The sequence below is a fragment of the Triticum dicoccoides genome, chromosome 7A, assembly GCF_002162155.2.
Source record: "Triticum dicoccoides isolate Atlit2015 ecotype Zavitan chromosome 7A, WEW_v2.0, whole genome shotgun sequence".
Lineage (NCBI taxonomy): Eukaryota > Viridiplantae > Streptophyta > Magnoliopsida > Poales > Poaceae > Triticum > Triticum dicoccoides.
Window position 1 is genome coordinate 662,330,346 of NC_041392.1, and position 18,081 is coordinate 662,348,426.

At 43.2% G+C, this 18,081-nt stretch overlaps 1 long non-coding RNA gene across 1 annotated transcript; it reads right to left on the minus strand.

Annotated features, from left to right (window-relative positions):
* Positions 1 to 8,765: 8,765 nt before the first annotated feature.
* LOC119327589 lies at positions 8,766 to 9,632 on the minus strand. Its single transcript, XR_005158584.1, has 2 exons — positions 9,472 to 9,632; positions 8,766 to 9,183 (listed from the first exon to the last, which is right to left on the minus strand). It is a non-coding gene; the product is annotated as an uncharacterized LOC119327589 (long non-coding RNA).
* Between the last annotated feature and the right edge of the window lie 8,449 nt (positions 9,633 to 18,081).

Below are 18,081 nucleotides of genomic sequence, written 5' to 3' on the forward strand. Positions count from 1 at the left end.
TGAATGCACACATTCATGGTACTTAATTTGATCGAGAAGTACTCTTATTGATCATGGCACTGTGATGAAAACTTAACTTTGGGGGGCACTTAATTTTAGCTAAAATTATTAGCTGAGCAATGATGTACTCTTCGATCATTCGAACATATATTGATCGAAGAGTTTTTTCACTCTTATAATGATCATGGCACTGTAAGTGCAAAATGGGGTCATTTGCTGCAGCAGTGATGAAAACTCTCTATGTTTCAGTGATAAGTGATAAATTGAAAGTGTTGTTCCATGATCAATATAAGAGTGATAATACACTTCGATCATTTGAATGCACACAGTCAACAGTTAAGCTTCATTACCAATGTGATTCCAATTGCTTGAATCTTGCTCACACATGTTCATGATCATATTATACCCATTTCACTGATTTTGTACACACATCTCGCAGATGGAGAATAGTCATTCGGGTGCTTCTCCGTTATGGTCAGGGAATCATTCCTAGTTTAAGTATGTGATGAGTGCTGAAATTGAAATGCACGCTTGGAGACGAAAATTCACAGGAGCGGACGAGCTCGCATGCTCTCGGAATCGTTAGCCACTTGTTCGGATGTACACGTACTTTCTAAACCCTTATTATATTTGAGCCGTATGGGGTGATGGGAGCCAGGTGCATAGTGGACAGACGTTTGCTGGAAGTGGCGATGATCTCCAGGACCGATCTGTGCCATTGTCATGCTTCACACCCCAGACCCCACACTCTACGTAACGGCTAGACATGTGCACGTCGGCAGATGGGGGGATGGGCCACACCTTGATCACTCATTTTATTGAGATATTTTAAGATGATCCCGTTGGTAAGAGGAAGAATCAATTAAATTAATTGCTAGAGGTCTCCTTGTTTACATATGTGATTTACTAGTTATTTTTTTGCCATGATTAAATTCTTTTGATTCTACTTGGTAGATTATATATGCCACCACTTCCCCTCCCTGTAATTATTGAACATGTGGCAAATTTCTCTTCGGTAGCATGGCAGATTAATAAATTTGCCATGTTTTTTGAGGAAAGAAATCATACATTTATCATGTGCCCATTAAAAATTCCTAAATTTGCCATCTTTTCAAAAGAACAAAAATCTTAAATTTGCTACACGTATTAAAATACCCTCCCCTTAAGTTGCCTTGATTTAGGAAATGACTTTTCCTATGTTTTCCATGATCTATGGAACATTTTCTCTCAAAAAAAAGGAAAATTTTAAGTCGCATGTTACTCATACAACACCATAGCAATTTTGATGTGTTTAAATTATTTTGTATTTTTTACCACGGCAAATTCGTTGTTATATCACGGCAAAATTATTGAACTTGTCATTTGACAACAAAAAAGAATTGTGTGTAGCATGGAAATTCTTCCTATCAAATTTTGGACGCAAAAAATAGAAACAAAACACATAGAGTTTGTATCATGGCAACATTTTTTACCATGGGAAATATCATTGTTGGACCATGGAAAATTTATGTTCGTAGCCATGGGAATTTACCTTTTCTGGTCTATGGGAGGATTTACATCAATTTGCAAATTCAACTTTCGAGACATGACAAATTGCAGTGTTGGACCATGGCTAGTTTTGGAGCATGGCGACAAAATTCTTGTCAAATTTTAGAAACACAATAAACCTAAAAAACATAGAATTTGTAGCATGGCAACACTTTGAACATAACAAATCACTTTGCTTGACCATTGTAAAAAAACAGATCTATGGCAAATTCATTTTTAAAGCCATGGAAATTTACCTTTTATCTTGACCATAACAAGTTTACATCCATTTCGCGAATTCAAACTTGTGAGCGATGGCAAATTGCATGCTGGTCCATGGCTAGTTTTGCATCAATGGAAAAAAAATCAAAATGTAAGAAAATTACATAGAGTTTGTAATGTGGGAACACATTTTACCATGAGAAATTGCATCGGTGGACCATTGCAAAAAAAAAATCAGATCTGCAGCAAATTTATTTGTAAATCCATGGAAATTTACCTTTTTCTTGACCATAACAAGTTTACATCCATTTCGTGAATTCAATCTTTTGAGCAATGGCAAATTGCGTTGCTGGTCCATGGCTAGTTTGACATCAATGGCAAAAGAAAGTCAAAATGTAAGAAAGCATATTTTACCATGACAAACTGTATCGCTAGACCATGAAAAATTTATTTTCAGAGGCGTGAAAAAATTATATTCAGAGCTATGGCAATTTAGTTTTTCCCCTGGACCACGACAAGTATTGCATCCATTTGCAAATTCAAACTTTCGATCCATGGCAATTGCAGTGCCGGACCATGCTACTTTTAGATGCACGTTTTTTAAGACATGTCAAATCGTTGCTTCACATGGCAACATACGTGAATATTTTTTAAAAAGAATTGTTGTGTATTTCAAAAAAAAAAGATGCCACTCATAAAATTATTCATTGTATATTTAAAATGTTCATGTAATTAAAAAAATCATTGTGCATTAACACTTTTTACATTTACAAGAACATTTTTTAAACTGCCTCAACACTTTTTGAAAGGTGTTCGTCACACATTAGACAACCATTCATCGTGTATTTAGAAAATGTTCATTGTGCGTTCAAAAAGTGTTCATCACAAATTAGACAACCATTCAACGTGTATCTAGAAAACGTTTATTGTGCATTTAAAAGTGTACATAGTGTAATTCAAAAACATTTACCGTTCACTGAAAAGTTTTCATTGCGTAAGATCAAGGCAACAATAATTAATGAACGAACCCAAGTAAGATTGTCTTTCTATCCCGTCACGTACCTAGCCGCCAAGGGCGATTAGGGTTTCTTTACTCCGCCGGACCACCGGCGTCGAGTTTTGTTTTGCCTCCCCCGTGTGCCACCCCTCCTCCGTTCGCCTGCGGGGATCTTAGGGCCTCCCGGCCTTGGGGCTTCGTACAACGACGTGAGTAGATTGGTTCAGCGGACAGATGGGAGGAGTTTTTTCTGTCGACATGGCGGCGTCGGGATCAGGATCTCAGACGTCCAACCACGGGAAGGAGAAACCCGATGCAGGGCTCGAGGCAGCCATGAAGAACATGCGCTTGCAGGAGGGGGAGCTTGATGAGGTCTATGTTGGTGAAGAGGAGATTGGAAAGCTTGCAAAGGAGGCCCGTTTGCTTGCTGTTGCTAAGGTGAACACCTCCAAAACTTTCAGCATTACGGCTTTGAAGGAAACCCTAAAGTTCATATGGAACCTAGCCCATGATCCGGATATTAGAGAGGTTGATGACAACCTTTTTGTGATACAAGTTTTCTGATTGGGAGATTGGAAACGAGTGATGTTCCAGGGTCCATGGATTTTCCGTGGGCTCGTGGTGGTGATAGAAGAGTTTGACGGAAAGAGGGCACCTGAAACTATCAAGTTAGAGAGATCAACAGTCTGGGCACAAATCCACAAAATTCCAGACCTCTACCGCAAGGAGCCTATTGTTGATCAGCTAGCAAGGAGAATCGGAACAGTCCGCAGCGTTGAGTTCAATCCCGGCCGCTACTTTGAAGGCAACTATATCCGAGTTCGTGCAAGTATAGAGGTTGCCAAGCCTCTAATCCGATGGATTCCGCTGAACCTGGCCGGAGAGAGGATCTTCCTTGAGGTGAAGTATGAAAAGATTGGTTATTTTTGTGAGGTTTGTGGCCTACTTGGCCATGATATGGAGGAGTGTGGAGACGGAGTCCATCCACCAGAAAGTATTCAGTGGGGAAAGTGGATGATTACCAAACGGAGATCAATCAAGGGTAATCAGGAGAACGATCGCCGGTCTGCCTTTCCCCATGGCAGGTTCCGTGGAAGGGGTCGTGGTGGACGTGGTGCACCAAGGAAGAGGACATCTAATGAGGCAGGCCTAGATGATGGTGCCGAAGAGGACGACACGGCTCAGAGCCCGTTGAAGCATGATGATCATACATGAGAGCCAAAGAGGGATGCAACTGTTGCGCGCAAGCTGAACATGGATGATCCGGTGACGAGGGAAGCTAGTAAGCAAACTAAGGAGACTGCTCCAGCAGCCTCGGGGGGCCCTTCTGAACCCCTTATACCACCACCTCCTGCTCCGTATTTGTCACCGAAGGAAAGGAAGAAGGCCAGAAAGGGTACTTCACCAGCAAAGTCAACCACATCTGAAGCAACATCGGCGGCCTCCCTCGAGGAGGACCGCCGGACGCAATGAGTATTCTCAGTTGGAACTGTCGCGGTTTGGGTAATCCCGCGACAGTTCGAGAGGTCCGTTTGCTAACGGCCAAATTTACCCTGGCCGTGCTATGCTTGCTCGAAACTCAAATTCCTAGCTCACGCGCCGAAATATTAGCAGCGTCCTTTGGTTTTAATAAGTCTTATGCAGTTAGTAGCTCTGGTAGGAGCGGTGGTCTTGTGTTATATTGGAATGATGAAATAAAACTTGAGATCTTGGGCTACTCTAAGTACCACATAGATGTTAGTATCTCAGAGTTTGGAGACGTACCTTGGCGTCTGACCAGCGTGTATGGCGAAGCGCAAGTGAGTGAAAGATACAAAACATGGGACACCTTGCGTTCCCTTGCAGGTTCCTCGAGACTACCATGGTTAGCTATTGGCGATTTTAATGAAGTTACTCATCAGTCAGAACACGATGGAGTTTCTCAGCGAAGCCAAGCTCAAATGGACGGTTTTAGAGACGCCCTTGATGTGTGCGGTCTTATCGATCTCGGCTACAAGGGAAGAATTTGGACTTTCGAAAAGAAGGTAGCTGGCGGATCCTACACTCGGGTGAGGTTAGATCGAGCAATAGCAGAACCGGTGTGGTGCGCGCTTTTTCCGGCTGCTGAAGTGTTGAACTCCACCGCCGCATGCTCGGACCACGGCCCTATTGTGATTCAGCTCAAGGGAGAAATTAGTACTGCATGCCCGTCAAGAAACTTCAAATATGAGGTGATGTGGGACAGACATCCGGAACTAAAACGATGGAGCAAAAACGATGCATGTGCTTCGGTCCAGGAGATTAGTACTAAGCTACAGGCTTTATCCGAGAGTTTGTGGGGATGGGACCGCTACACTTTTGGTAATGTCCGTGCTGAAATAAAGAAGCTACAGCTAGAGTTAGACGTACTCAAAAACGTTCCAGGCAGAGATGGTCCAAGTCATCGGGAGTTAAAAATTACAGAGCGCCTCGTCGAACTTTACTGCCGTGAGGAGATCCTTATGAGGCAGCGTTCGAGGGTGGACTGGCTTACCGACGGGGACAAGAACACACGCTTCTTCCAGCTGCGGGCCTCGATCCGACGACGAAAAAATCTCATCAAGGCTCTGACTAGAGAAGATGGCCAGGTGACCGATGACTTACATGAGATGGAAGGTATGGCCAACCAGTTTTATCAGAATCTTTATACTTCTGAAGGAGTGAATAACATGCAGGAAGTCTTGGACACGGTCCCTAGAAAAATCACTAACGACATGCAAGCCCTTCTGGACTCGCCATGTATATAGAGAGGACGAGGTGAAAACTGCCTTGTTCCAAATGTTCCCGACGAAAGCGCCTGGTCCGGATGGCTTCCCTGCGCACTTCTTTCAGAAACACTGGGACGTTTGTGGTTCGGAAGTGACAAAGGTAGTTCTGAAAATAGTGGAGGGGCAAGAAAGCGCCGAAAGCATTAACCGGACGGTGTTGGTCCTGATCCCGAAGATAAAAAATCCGTTGCTCCTATCATAGTTTCGGCCAATCAGTTTGTGCAATGTGTTATATAAAATTGCTTCTAAGGTGGTTGCAAATCGTCTTAAAGTGGTCCTTCCAGATATTATTTCAGCGGAATAGTCCGCCTTTGTCCCAGGACGTCTGATAACAGATAACATCATTGTGGCATATGAGTGTTTGCACTTTATGAAACGCAATAAGGCAGTTAAGCATCACCATTGTGCTTTGAAGCTTGATATGATGAAAGCATACGATAGGGTTGAGTGGGACTATTTGAAGGCCATCATGCTCAAATTGGGATTCTCTGATAGGTGGGTCTCTATTGTCATGAACCTTGTCAGCTCTGTCTCTTTTGCAGTTTTGTTCAATGGAAAGAAATTGGATGAGTTTAAACCTTCACAAGGTATTCGTCAGGGAGATCCTATCCCCCCTTATCTGTTTTTGTTGGCAGCAGAGGGCCTTTCGTGCCTCCTTAACTCCAGAGTTCAGTCATCGCAGATGGGTGGAATCCAAGTAGCGCCGTCGGTGCCTCCTGTTAACCACCTTTTGTTTGCAGATGATAGCATGTTGTTTTTCAAAGCGAATGGTTTGGGGGTGACTGAAGTATCAAACCTGTTGGATAGTTATTGCAGGGCATCTGGTCAGCGTATCAATGCTAGCAAGTCTTCTATATTTTTCAGTAAAGGCTGCCCAGCTAATATTAAGGAAGAGATTAAGGGGTTGTTGCATGTGCCTAATGAAACTCTAAATGTCAGGTATTTGGGGATGCCCTCAGATGTAGGCTCATCTGCAACGGGAGCCTTCAAATATTTAAAGGATGGACTTTGGAACAAGGTTAAAGGATGGATTGCAAAATTATTTTCTTGAGCGGGTAAGGAAGTTTTGATCAAGTCAGTGGCTCAAGCGGTGCCGGTCTATTCTATGTCCTGTTTCAAACTTCCAAGGGACTTTTGTGAGCACTTGAATAAACTCATACGTCAATTTTGGTGGGGAAGTAAGGATGGTCACCGGAAGCCTGCGTGGGTTTCCTGAAATGACATGACGCAACCAACGTTTATGGGAGGCTTGGGATTCAGAGATTTTGAACTTTTCAATTTAGCTTTATTGGCTAAACAGGCATGGCGGATCCTACAGTCCCCTGACACCTTGGGTGCTAGGATTATGAAAGTTGTTTACTTCCCCACTAGAACAATCTTGTCAGCTGAACTTGGTAACCATCCATCAAAAATTTGGAGAGCACTTATAGAGGGAAGACATATCTTACGCCAAGGGCTGATTAGGAGGATTGGTGATGGTTCATCCAACAACATCTGGCTAGATAACTGGATCCTCAGAGATGAAAATATGAGGCCAATAGTGTGCTTGTCGGCTGCCCGGCCCACTTTTGTTTCCGAGCTCATTAACCATACAGAGGCCTCATGGAACCGTAAACTGCTGCAACAATTATTCTTACCGGCAGATGTTGATGCCATCATGAGCATACCGCTTTCTACTAGGCAGGATACTGACTTCTGGAGTTGGCATTTTGAGAGGAACGGACACTTCTTTGTGAAGTCATCATATCGTATGCTCGCAAGCACCAAACGGAGGCGTGAAGCATGGCTCGAGGGCCGCGCGAGCGCTTCCAATAGAGCAGCAGAAGAAGGAGGATGGAAGAAGCTTTGGCATGTTAATGTCCCAGGAAAGATTCGAAATTTTCTTTGGAGGTTAGCAAAACAATCAATCCCTACCGAAGATGTTCGCAAACGCGGGAAAATGTCGCACTCTGATAATTGTCAGCTATGTGGCGCTAGAGACTCTTGGCGCCATTATTTGCTTGAGTGCTCATCTTCGAGATGTATATGGGCTTTGACCGATGGGGATCTTGCTGAACACCTCATTGCCACTACAGAACCATCGGCGAAGCAGTGGCTGTTTGCGATGATTGAGACACTATCACACGATAAATTTGTGTTGTTGACAGTTACTCTTTGGGCTACATGGACAGCCAGGCGGAAGGCGATCCACGAATCAAACTTCCAGAGTCCACATGCCACTCATATCTTTGTGCAGCGGTTCATATCAGAGTTGGAGGCAATCAAAAAAGTTCCGAATAGCAATGTTTGTGTGGCGCCGGCTAGGCACCCCCAGAGGTGGAAACCTCCAATAGCAGGTATGTACAAAATCAATGTCGACGGAGGGCTATCCCGTGATGGCGCCACTGGTGCTTCTGCCGCTGTTTGCAGGGATGACGAAGGCCGGTTCCTAGGATCCTCGTCAATGGTGTTTCCTTGAGTTACAGACCCTGCCTGTTTGGAGGCCTTAGCATGTCGAGAAGCTCAATGGATTTGAATCTAGGCAAAGTCATTATTTCATGCGACAACAAAGGGTTAGTGGATGACATAAAAAATGAGGCTCGTGGCAGGAACGACACTATCATTCGTGAGATCAGGGAGAACAAATTGCTTTTTCAGGCGTGTAATATTATATTTGAAGGTAGAGACACGAACAAAGAAGCTCATAGTTTGGTAAAATTTTCAGTTTCGCTTAGTACGGGTCGCCATTTGTGACTAGGGTACCCGCATGATCCCATTTGTATTCCTTTGAACATCCCCTTTGATCAATAAAGCAGTTTCTTACCGCTCAAAAAAAACAATAATTAATGAAATCTTGCATGCCTAACCCCCTATTTTCCCTCTCAAACCTCCGCTACGGCATGGGCACCAGTGACCAGTCTACCGGTCAGGAATAGCCTGAAATTGGTCCCACTTTTTTTTCTCACCCCAACACCGTTTGCGCACCACGGTCCAGGAAGGTTGGCATCCTGTTCTGACCGAACATTGACATAACTCACCACTCACTAGTTTTGTTATACGGATCCAGCACTGTTTGGCTGTATGTGAACTATTTTATTTCACGGTCAATTAACGCGACCTCCGATCACGCAATATTTCATTAGCCCAAGTAACAGGAGCACGCGAGCCCGTCCGCGCTTTCTCTACTCTTCGCTTGGAGAAAGATATTTAGAGAAAAGCGAGAGATAGACAAAAACTATTTGTCACAACAGTCATAAGCATGTGATGTACAATGTGCACCACCAAATTCTTGTACTATTAAGTACTAGGGATACTACAGCGCTACATCATGCAATGCATGAAAATAAATATTTTATTCATGTGGGCCACCAAAAGGGAAAGCACCATGCAGTGTTGATCAGCGGGGCTTCCCACCAGGGACAAAGATGCAATGTGCTACTCATCGGTGCATTACATGGGAAGGTGATAGACCATATTTCTGTGAAGCCTCTATTCCTGATGAAGCAGACTTTGCACAGTTACTCACGCAACCATCCATTGCAAGATAGCAATCGCTGTTCACTAAACAACAGAAACAAAATGGCTTAGTTGGGCACGTTTTTTCTGGTCTATGGATGCACAATCCTGTTGGGAAATTGATCTTCTCATTTGCTAGGCTCTGCATGATTTGGCCTAAGGAATACAAGAAAATCATTAATATATTCAGAAAGCTATTCTTCGATGAGCTATAAAGAAACGACCACAAGCACAGACAAAAATACTAGTCCCTCCGATCCACAATAGTAGTCCCTCCGTAATCACCTCTAGATGTGAAACACTATGCACAACCCATGCTGATATATGTTTATCATAGAAAATTATTCAAAAGAAATATAAATCACACACACGAGAGAGAGAGAGAGAGAGAGAGAGAGAGAGAGAGAGAGAGAGAGAGAGAGAGATACGTTTATAGCCACTTACACTCTGCATGGATCGTAGAGAACAAGAGAAGCACACACAGGAGTATGGTCCCTGCAGGAAAGGAATTCATGTGCTTTTCCATCTAGTTAGTGCAATGCAACGATAGGTGCTTGTTTAGTGCTCCTCGTGGTAGGTAAAGTACGTTTTCTTCTTCTTCTCTTCTCAACAATAACAATGGAAGATGTCTGGGGTGTCCTAACACCGTCCCTATATATATACATAAAGATCTCTACAAAAATGAAAACATTTAAAGTGGAGATATGAGTGGATATTATAATCCTTTGGTCCACCTTCCAAGTTTGGTATCTAATTGGTGGCAATTTGACATGGTAAATATTTCCTTACCAATGAAATACAAAATCTGAAAGAATATATCACAATAATTAATGGATTCCTAGAACTAGCCTTAATTATCTTCTAATTATTACTTTTCCATGTCCAAATTTGGTAAATATTTCCTTATTAATGAATACGATTTTCATGTCCAAATTTGGTAAAGATTTCCTTATTAATGAATACGATATCTGGGAGAATATAAATCTGAAAGAATATATATAGGGATATATTCTTCCAGATTTCGTACATATTGTTGGAAATATGAGTAATTTACCAAATGATTTTATTAACAGAAATACTAGATAAAGCATGACTAATATAGTAGAGATAAAACAAGTCGTGCGTTCTGACAGAGAGAAGGTAAATAGCTTCTGCATATATAAACCGTAGCCTATCATATCTATAGCAGACAGTAGAACTAGTTGCATATATGAGGTAGAACCTAACATATTTAGGGCAAGTACTAGTACGAGAAACTGTGGCAGGATATCTAACAGAAAGAAGAACACATACAGGACAGCAGCAGCAGTAGCACCGGACTTGGGGTCGGTGTCCTCGCCAGCCATGTCGTCGAGGAGGTTGTCGACGTCGGGGAAGAAGTCGTCGTCGGGGAAGTAGTCGTCGGAGTCCGGGGCGTCCGTGACGAAGGAATCAGTCAGTAGTCGCGCAGAGCGCTCCCCAAAAACCTTATCACCCTTCTCCCATACAGGACTCAAAGAGGTGCGGTTTCTGAGGCCTACTGTCCCGACCTGCGGTGCACGCCGCAAGCGAGATGAGAAAGACAGCAGCAACTCAGAGATTGGAACTGGTGGCGAGAGGAAGGAGAGTTCTGGTGCGTCTCTCTGAGAGGAGCGATCTCCCTTTTATAGGCGCAAGAGAAGGAGGCGAGAGGCTATGCCGGAAGCTGAAGGGAACGCGGGAGATGAAACGAACAGACAGCAGCCGAAGGGTGCAGCGTTCGTATTCAATATCCACTACAGCAAAAACTTTCCAGCTCCCGAGTGACCTTTCGTATACCCGTAGTGCGTGGCAAAAATTTAGACATCGGCTCGGCTCATTCCCGCAACCCGCATCACGTCGTGACGAGGCGTGGCGTGGCGTGGCGAGGCGAGGCGGGCGGCGGAGGAGGAGCGCGTGTGGATGTCCCTCTTGTTCTCATGCTCATGAACCTCCCTTATAAGGAGGTCCAACTCCCACTAAACTAGCAATGTGGGACAAAACTTTAGTAGTATCCCTTGCTTTGCACAAATGGGCTAAGTGGGCCTCTAGGATTTATTAGGAATTTCTGAAATAGTTATTGGGCTAACCCCCAATATAGACTAAATTCCAGCAATCCCCCACCAGATCCCAGAGGCACACAGAGATTTGCCTTTGGTTCCAAAACATTGTTTTATATACCGGTACTGCAGTGGAGACAGTTAAGTTAAACTTCCACCTACTCCCTCTGTTCCTAAATATTTGTCTTTTTGGAGATTTCTATAAGTGACCACATACAGAGCAAAATGAGTGAATCTACACTCTAAAATATGTCTATATACATCCGTATGTGATAGTCCATTTGAAATCTCTAAAAAGACAAATATTTAGGAACGGAGGGAGTAGAACTCTATGCTACACTAGTAAGTAACTTGAACAGTGGACTGGGTCTTGAACTGTAAGTTTTCTGCAAATCTAGTTTCACATAAAGCCTTGACCGATACGTGGCTACTGTGGGTCTTCCCCGCGGGTGGAGCTTATACGTCATACTCCGAGATCTTTCATGAGTTTACTAGAGAGAACCCTACTCTCATAGATTGCGACGTTTAACAATCAGACTCATATATGTGCGTTCTTCAAAAGATGTTCTGCAGGACAACATCTCTGCTTCAAAGAGTCACTTAGAACACATTAAGATATACATCAACCTGCCATGCAGATTAGGAGAGTATTGCATCTTTATGGAGTGGTATTTTAACAGTAAGGGTACTCTCCTCCCAGTTGACCAACAGCTTGTCTTCCACATCTAATTCACGGGATCTCCGATCACAAAGAATAGGTTACCACTGTGAACAACTCATATTGTGGGTCTCATACCCATCTCCCTCGATGCATTATCTATCACATTACGTGATAGACCCTTAGTAAAAGGATCTTCCAGATTTTTAGACGTTTGGATATAATCCAATGCAATAACTCCAGAATTTCTCATTTTTCTGACAGACTTTAACCTTCTCTGAACGTGTCTTGATAACTTCATGTTATCCTTTGAGCGGCTCACTTTCGTGATCACAGTTTGATTGTCGTAGTTCATAAGAATACCCGGTACAGGTTTCTCAACAACCGGCAAGTCATTCAAGAGCCGACGAAGCCAATCTGCTTCGACCGTAGCTATATCTAATGCTGTGAGTTCTGCTTCCATTGTTGACCTCGTTAAGATGGTCTGCTTGCAAGACTTCCAAAAAACAGCGCCACCTCCATGAGTGAATACATATCCGCTTGTGGCCTTTATCTCATCAGCATCTGAGATCTAGTTTGAGTCACTATACCCTTCAAGCAGCTTTGGGTGCCCGGTGTAGCGAATTCCATAATTTGCATATCCTTTCAACTAATGCAAAACTTTCTCTAGAGCTTTCCAATGCACATCTCCTGGTTTTGAAACAAACCGACTCAGTTTGCTAACAACAAAAGAGGTGTCAGGTCTTGTAGCACTGGCTAAGTACATAAGCGAGCCAATAATCTGAGAATACTTCAATTGGTCTCTAGCAATTCTTCGATTCTTTCGAAGCAACACACTAACATCATATGGTGTTGGAGAGGGCTTGCTGTCACTGTAGCCAAAGCGACTCAAGATCTTTTCCACGTAGTGAGATCGAAACAATGTAATCCCACCATCATCGTCTCTCAACAACTTGATGTTCAGAATGACATCATCCACTCCTAAATCCTTCATCTCAAAACAACGAGATAGGAAATTTTTGACCTCCTTAATAACATTCAGATTTGTTCCGAAAATCAGTATGTCATCAACATACAAGCAAAGGATAACTCCCTCGCCCCCACCATGGCGATAGTACACACATTTGTCAGCTTCGTTTACAACAAAGCCTACAACTGTTAAAGTTCTTTCAAACTTCTCATGCCACTATTTGGGTGCTTGCTTGAGTCCATACAAAGACTTCAGCAACTTGCACACTTTTCCTTCATGACCATCTAGTACAAACCCATCTGGTTGTTCCATATAAATTTTCTCGTCCAACTCTCCATTTAGGAAAGCAGTCTTAACATCCATTTGATGAACGAGAAGACCATGTGAGGCGGCTAGTGAAAGTAGAACTCGAATAGTGGTCAGTCGAGCCACAGGTGAGTAAGTATCAAAGAAGTCTTCACCTTCCTTTTGGGTATAACCCTTGGCCACGAGCCGAGCCTTGTACTTTTCAATAGTACCATCAGGCCTAAGTTTCTTCTTCAATACCCATTTGCATCCAATAAGTTTGCACCCATAAGGACGATCAGTTATCTCCCAAGTTTCATTCGCTAAGATGGAATCCATCTCGCTACGAGCCGCTTCCTTCCAGTAGTCAGCATCTTCAGATTCATAAGCCTCCGAAATAGAACTGGGAGTGTGATCTATGAGATACACAAGAAAATCATCACCAAAGGACTTTGCAGTCCTCTGTCTCTTGCTCCTAGTAGGAACTTCATTGTTTTCCTCCACAGGACTTTCAAAGTGTTCTATCGAAATGGCAGGTTTACTAATTGTAACTGGTTCCTGATTCGATGAACTAGGCATCTCCTGATTATATGAGGTAGCCACATCCTTCATGGGAAAGATATCTTCAAAGAAATTCGCATCATTCGACTCCATGATCGTACCGACATGCATGTCAGGTACCTCAGATTTTACAACCAAGAATCTATAGCCAATGCTATGAAAAGCGTATCCTAGGAAAACACAATCCACAGTCTTTGGTCCAAGTTTCCGCTTCTTTTGAATTGGAACATTGACTTTCGCCAAACAACCCCATGTTCGCAGATAAGAGATTTTTAACCTTTTCTTCTCCCATTCCTCGAATGGAGTTATCTCTTTGTTCTTTGTGGGGACTCGGTTCAGGACATGACATGCGGTCAATATCACCTCCCCCCACCATGCCTTAGAGAGACCCGATGTGTCTAACATGGCGTTAACCAAATCAGTTAGAGTATGATTCTTTCAGCCATCCCATTTGACTGAGGTGAGTAGGGAGGCGTCCTCTCATGGATTATACCATGTTGCGCACAAAAAGTATCAAATTCATTGGAAAAATACTCTCCACCACGGTCGGACCTAAGCCTCTTGATTTTTCGATCAAGTTGGTTTTCCACTTCAGCTTTATAGATCTTGAAAAAGTTCAAAGCCTCATCCTTAGATTTCAGAAGATAAACACGGCAGTATCTAGTGGAGTCTTCAATTAACGTCATGAAATATTTCTTTCCACCTTTTTTCAGAACACCATTCATTTCACATAGATCTGAATGTATGAGCTCTAGTGGTGCAATATTTCTCGTTTCCGCAGTCGTGTGAGACTTACGAGGTTGCTTAGCTTGCACACAAACTTGACACTTAGATCCCTTGACAGTGGTGAAACTAGGAATTAAGTTCAACTTCGCTAGTCGCGACATGCAACCAAAATTAACATTACGGAGACGTGAATGCCACACATTGGATTCACTATTGTTGCAAATATGATTAACAACTTTATTGCAAACGTCTGATAAGGATAAACAAAACAGACCTCCTGACTCATAGCCTTTACCAACAAAGGTTCCATACTTGGATATTACAAATTTATTCGACTCAAAGGCAAGCTTGTAGCCATCTCTACACAGAAGAGATCCACTGACAAGATTTTTATTGACGGAGGGGACATAATGCACGTTCTTCAGCCGCACGATCTTCTCCGAAGTAAACTTCAGATCGACCGTGTCAACACCACGAACAGAAGCACTTGAACCGTTGCCCATCAGCACGGTTGAAGTCCCTGCGGTCTGATAAGACGAAAACATGGAAATATCACCGCATACATGCACATTGGCACCCGTGTCAATCAACCAATCAGGAGAATGACATACTGAAAGAATAGTGGGAAATATATCATACCCATCATCCTTCATGTCAGTGTCTCCAATGACAACATTAGCGGTCTTGCCGCCTTTCTCAGGGTGACGCTTGTCATAGCGATTAGGGCAACTAGAAGCCCAATGATCAGGATCCCCACACACATGACAGACACCTTTCTTCTTGTCATTCTTCTTCTTGAGGTTCGCGTGTTGCACAGCCTTGTTCTTCCCATCAAACTTTGCTTTACCATCAAACTTTCCCTTGTTCTTGAACTTGTGGGGCTGGAAGTTCTTCTTCTGTACCAGATTGGCACTAGATCCTCCCTCAATACCTCGAGCACGTGTGTCCTTTGCTCTCGCCTTTTCTCCCACATCAAGAGTGCCAATGAGATCCGGGACAGAAAACTCTTGTCTCTTATGCTTCAGCAAGGTAACAAAGTTCCTCCATGAAGGAGGAAGCTTAGTGATGATACCTCCGGCAACAAACTTGTCCGGTAGCATACAACCGGAGTGCTCAAGTTTTCTAGCAAATGACTGTATCTCATGAGCTTGCTCAACCATGGAGCGCTCTTCAGTCATCCTGTAGTCATAGAATTGCTCCATGATGTACAACTCAGTACCAGCATCCGAGACCCCAAACTTGGCCTCGAATGCATCCCGCATATCTTTTTCATTATCAATTTACGCATAAGCATCAACTATGTTCTCACCAAGAACACTCAAGAGAGCAGCCTTAAACAGAGTATCCATTTTCTAAAAGGCTTGTGCCTATTGAGCATCAAGCTCCCCTTCAGGTTTGCCGAGAGTGGCGTCATAGCAACTCATGGTTTGAAACCATAAGACTGCCCTCACGCGCCACCTCTTATAGTGGATACCCTCAAACATATAAGGTCTCATGAAAGCAGCAAAACCACTTGGGGTAAATTGCCTATAATAAGGTTTTTGGATTGTTGGAAATATGAGCAATTTACCAAATGATTTTATTAACAGAAATACTAGATAAAGCATGGCTAATATAGTAGAGATAAAAACAAGTCATGCGTTCTGACAGAGAGAAGGTAAATAGCTTCTGCATATATAAACCGTAGCCTATCATATCTATAGCAGACAGTAGAACTAGTGGCATATATGAGGTAGAACCTAACATATTTAGGGCAAGTACTAGTACGAGAAACTGTGGCAGGATATCTAACAGAAAGAAGAACACATACAGGACAGCAGCAGCAGTAGCACCGGACTTGGGGTCGGTGTCCTCGCCAGCCATGTCGTCGAGGAGGTTGTCGACGTCGGGGAAGAAGTCGTCGGAGTCCGGGCATCCGTGACGAAGGAGTCAGTCAGTAGTCGCGCAGAGCACTCCCCAAAAACCTTATCACCCTTCTCCCATACAGGACTCAAAGAGGTGCGGTTTCTGAGGCCTACTGTCCCGACCTGCGGTGCATGCCGCAAGCCGGGATGAGAAAGACAGCAGCAACTCAGAGATTGGAACCGGTGGCGAGAGGAAGGAGAAGTTCTGGTGCGTCTCTCTGAGAGGAGCGACCTCCCTTTTATAGGCGCAAGAGAAGGAGGCGAGAGGCTGCGCCGGGAGCTGAAGGGAACGCGGGAGATGAAACGAACAGACAACAGCCGAAGGGTGCAGCGTTCATATTCAAAATTTAGACATCGGCTCGGCTCATTCCCGCAACCCGCGTCGTGGCGAGGCGAGGCGGGCGGCGGAGAGGAGCGCGTGTGGATGTCACTCTTGTTCTCATGCTCATACAAGTGGGGAAAGAACCTCTCTTGTAAGGAGGTCCAACTCCCACTAAACTAGCAATGTGGGACAAAACTTTAATAGTATCGCTTGCTTTGCACAAATGGGCTAAGTGGGCCTCTAAGATTTATTATGAATTTTTGAAATAGTTATTGGGCTGCCTCCAATATAGACTAAATTCCAGCACATATTAATAAGGAAATCTTTATCATGTTAAACTGCCACACATATTTAGCCTATTTTCCAAATTTGGATACCAAATTTAGAAGGTGACCAAAGAACGTGCGCGCGCACACACCTCTCTCTCTCACACACACACACACACCTCTCTGACACACACATTGTAGATATGTTACAACCTATTGCAGAATAACTTCTGTCACCACTTTCTAATTGTCGGAGAAAAAAAAGATAAGCTAGTTGCACGTCCTATACTAGCTGACTGCAGACCGTACTTTCTTGGCTCTATTTTTTCGCGCTGTTTCTTATCACAATTTTCAAACTGTTTATTAGAATGACGCAAATGATAATACCATTGGATATTTATTGACGGGGCAAAACTTCTTCAGGTTAAACATTTTCCCAAACTTTGAACACTTATATATCATTGAAAACCTATTGATTAGCCCGAACTTTCTCTGTAGAACACTTTTTAAGATTTCCTATTGTTTAAGGGAAGTTTAAAAAAACTAACGTCATTTTTGTCTTTTTTTTGACCCAAACTGCTACATTATGCTACCTGCTCGAGCAGAAAAGCTAACTGATCTATGCTGAGCAAGCTAATTACTAGGTTCTTAATTAGTTTGTTCGGTTTATTGGCCAGAAATAGCCAATTGCCCCGTTGACGAGCAAGCTAATCGTCGGGACTAAAATAATGAAGGGCATATTTGGTTTCAGATAAGTCACCAACTTATAAGTCGAAAAGTAAAAAAAAGTGACTTATTTTGCCAAACAGACCCGATTTATAAGTCACCCCAACTTATAAGTCATAAGTTGCTCCACCCCAACTTAAAACTTATAAGTCACCCCTTTTTGCGTTGGTCCCATCACCTTTACATAAAAAAACAAGAAGAGAAGGTGTGGTCAGGTGACTTATAAGTCAGATGACAACCAAACAGGTATGACTTATAAGTCATTGGTTTTAAATCACCTGACTTATAAGTCAGGTGACTTATTAGAACCAGTCGAGCCCTAACTTCCCACATATTATAATGTTTTTTGTGCCAAACATTACTAGGAAAACATTTATAGGTAGGGTCACATTAGTGGCGGCATATTCTGGACCCCACCACTGCTACTTTTGCAAGATATCAATGATGGGCACGTAACGAAGCTCAGCACTAGTTTATGTTACAAGCGGCGAGCCAATTTTCCAGCCCACCTCTGGTTTTCTTAGCCTTGTTAGCCAAGGGACACTACTATCAGTGAGGGTGCCAATATATTTCCCGCCA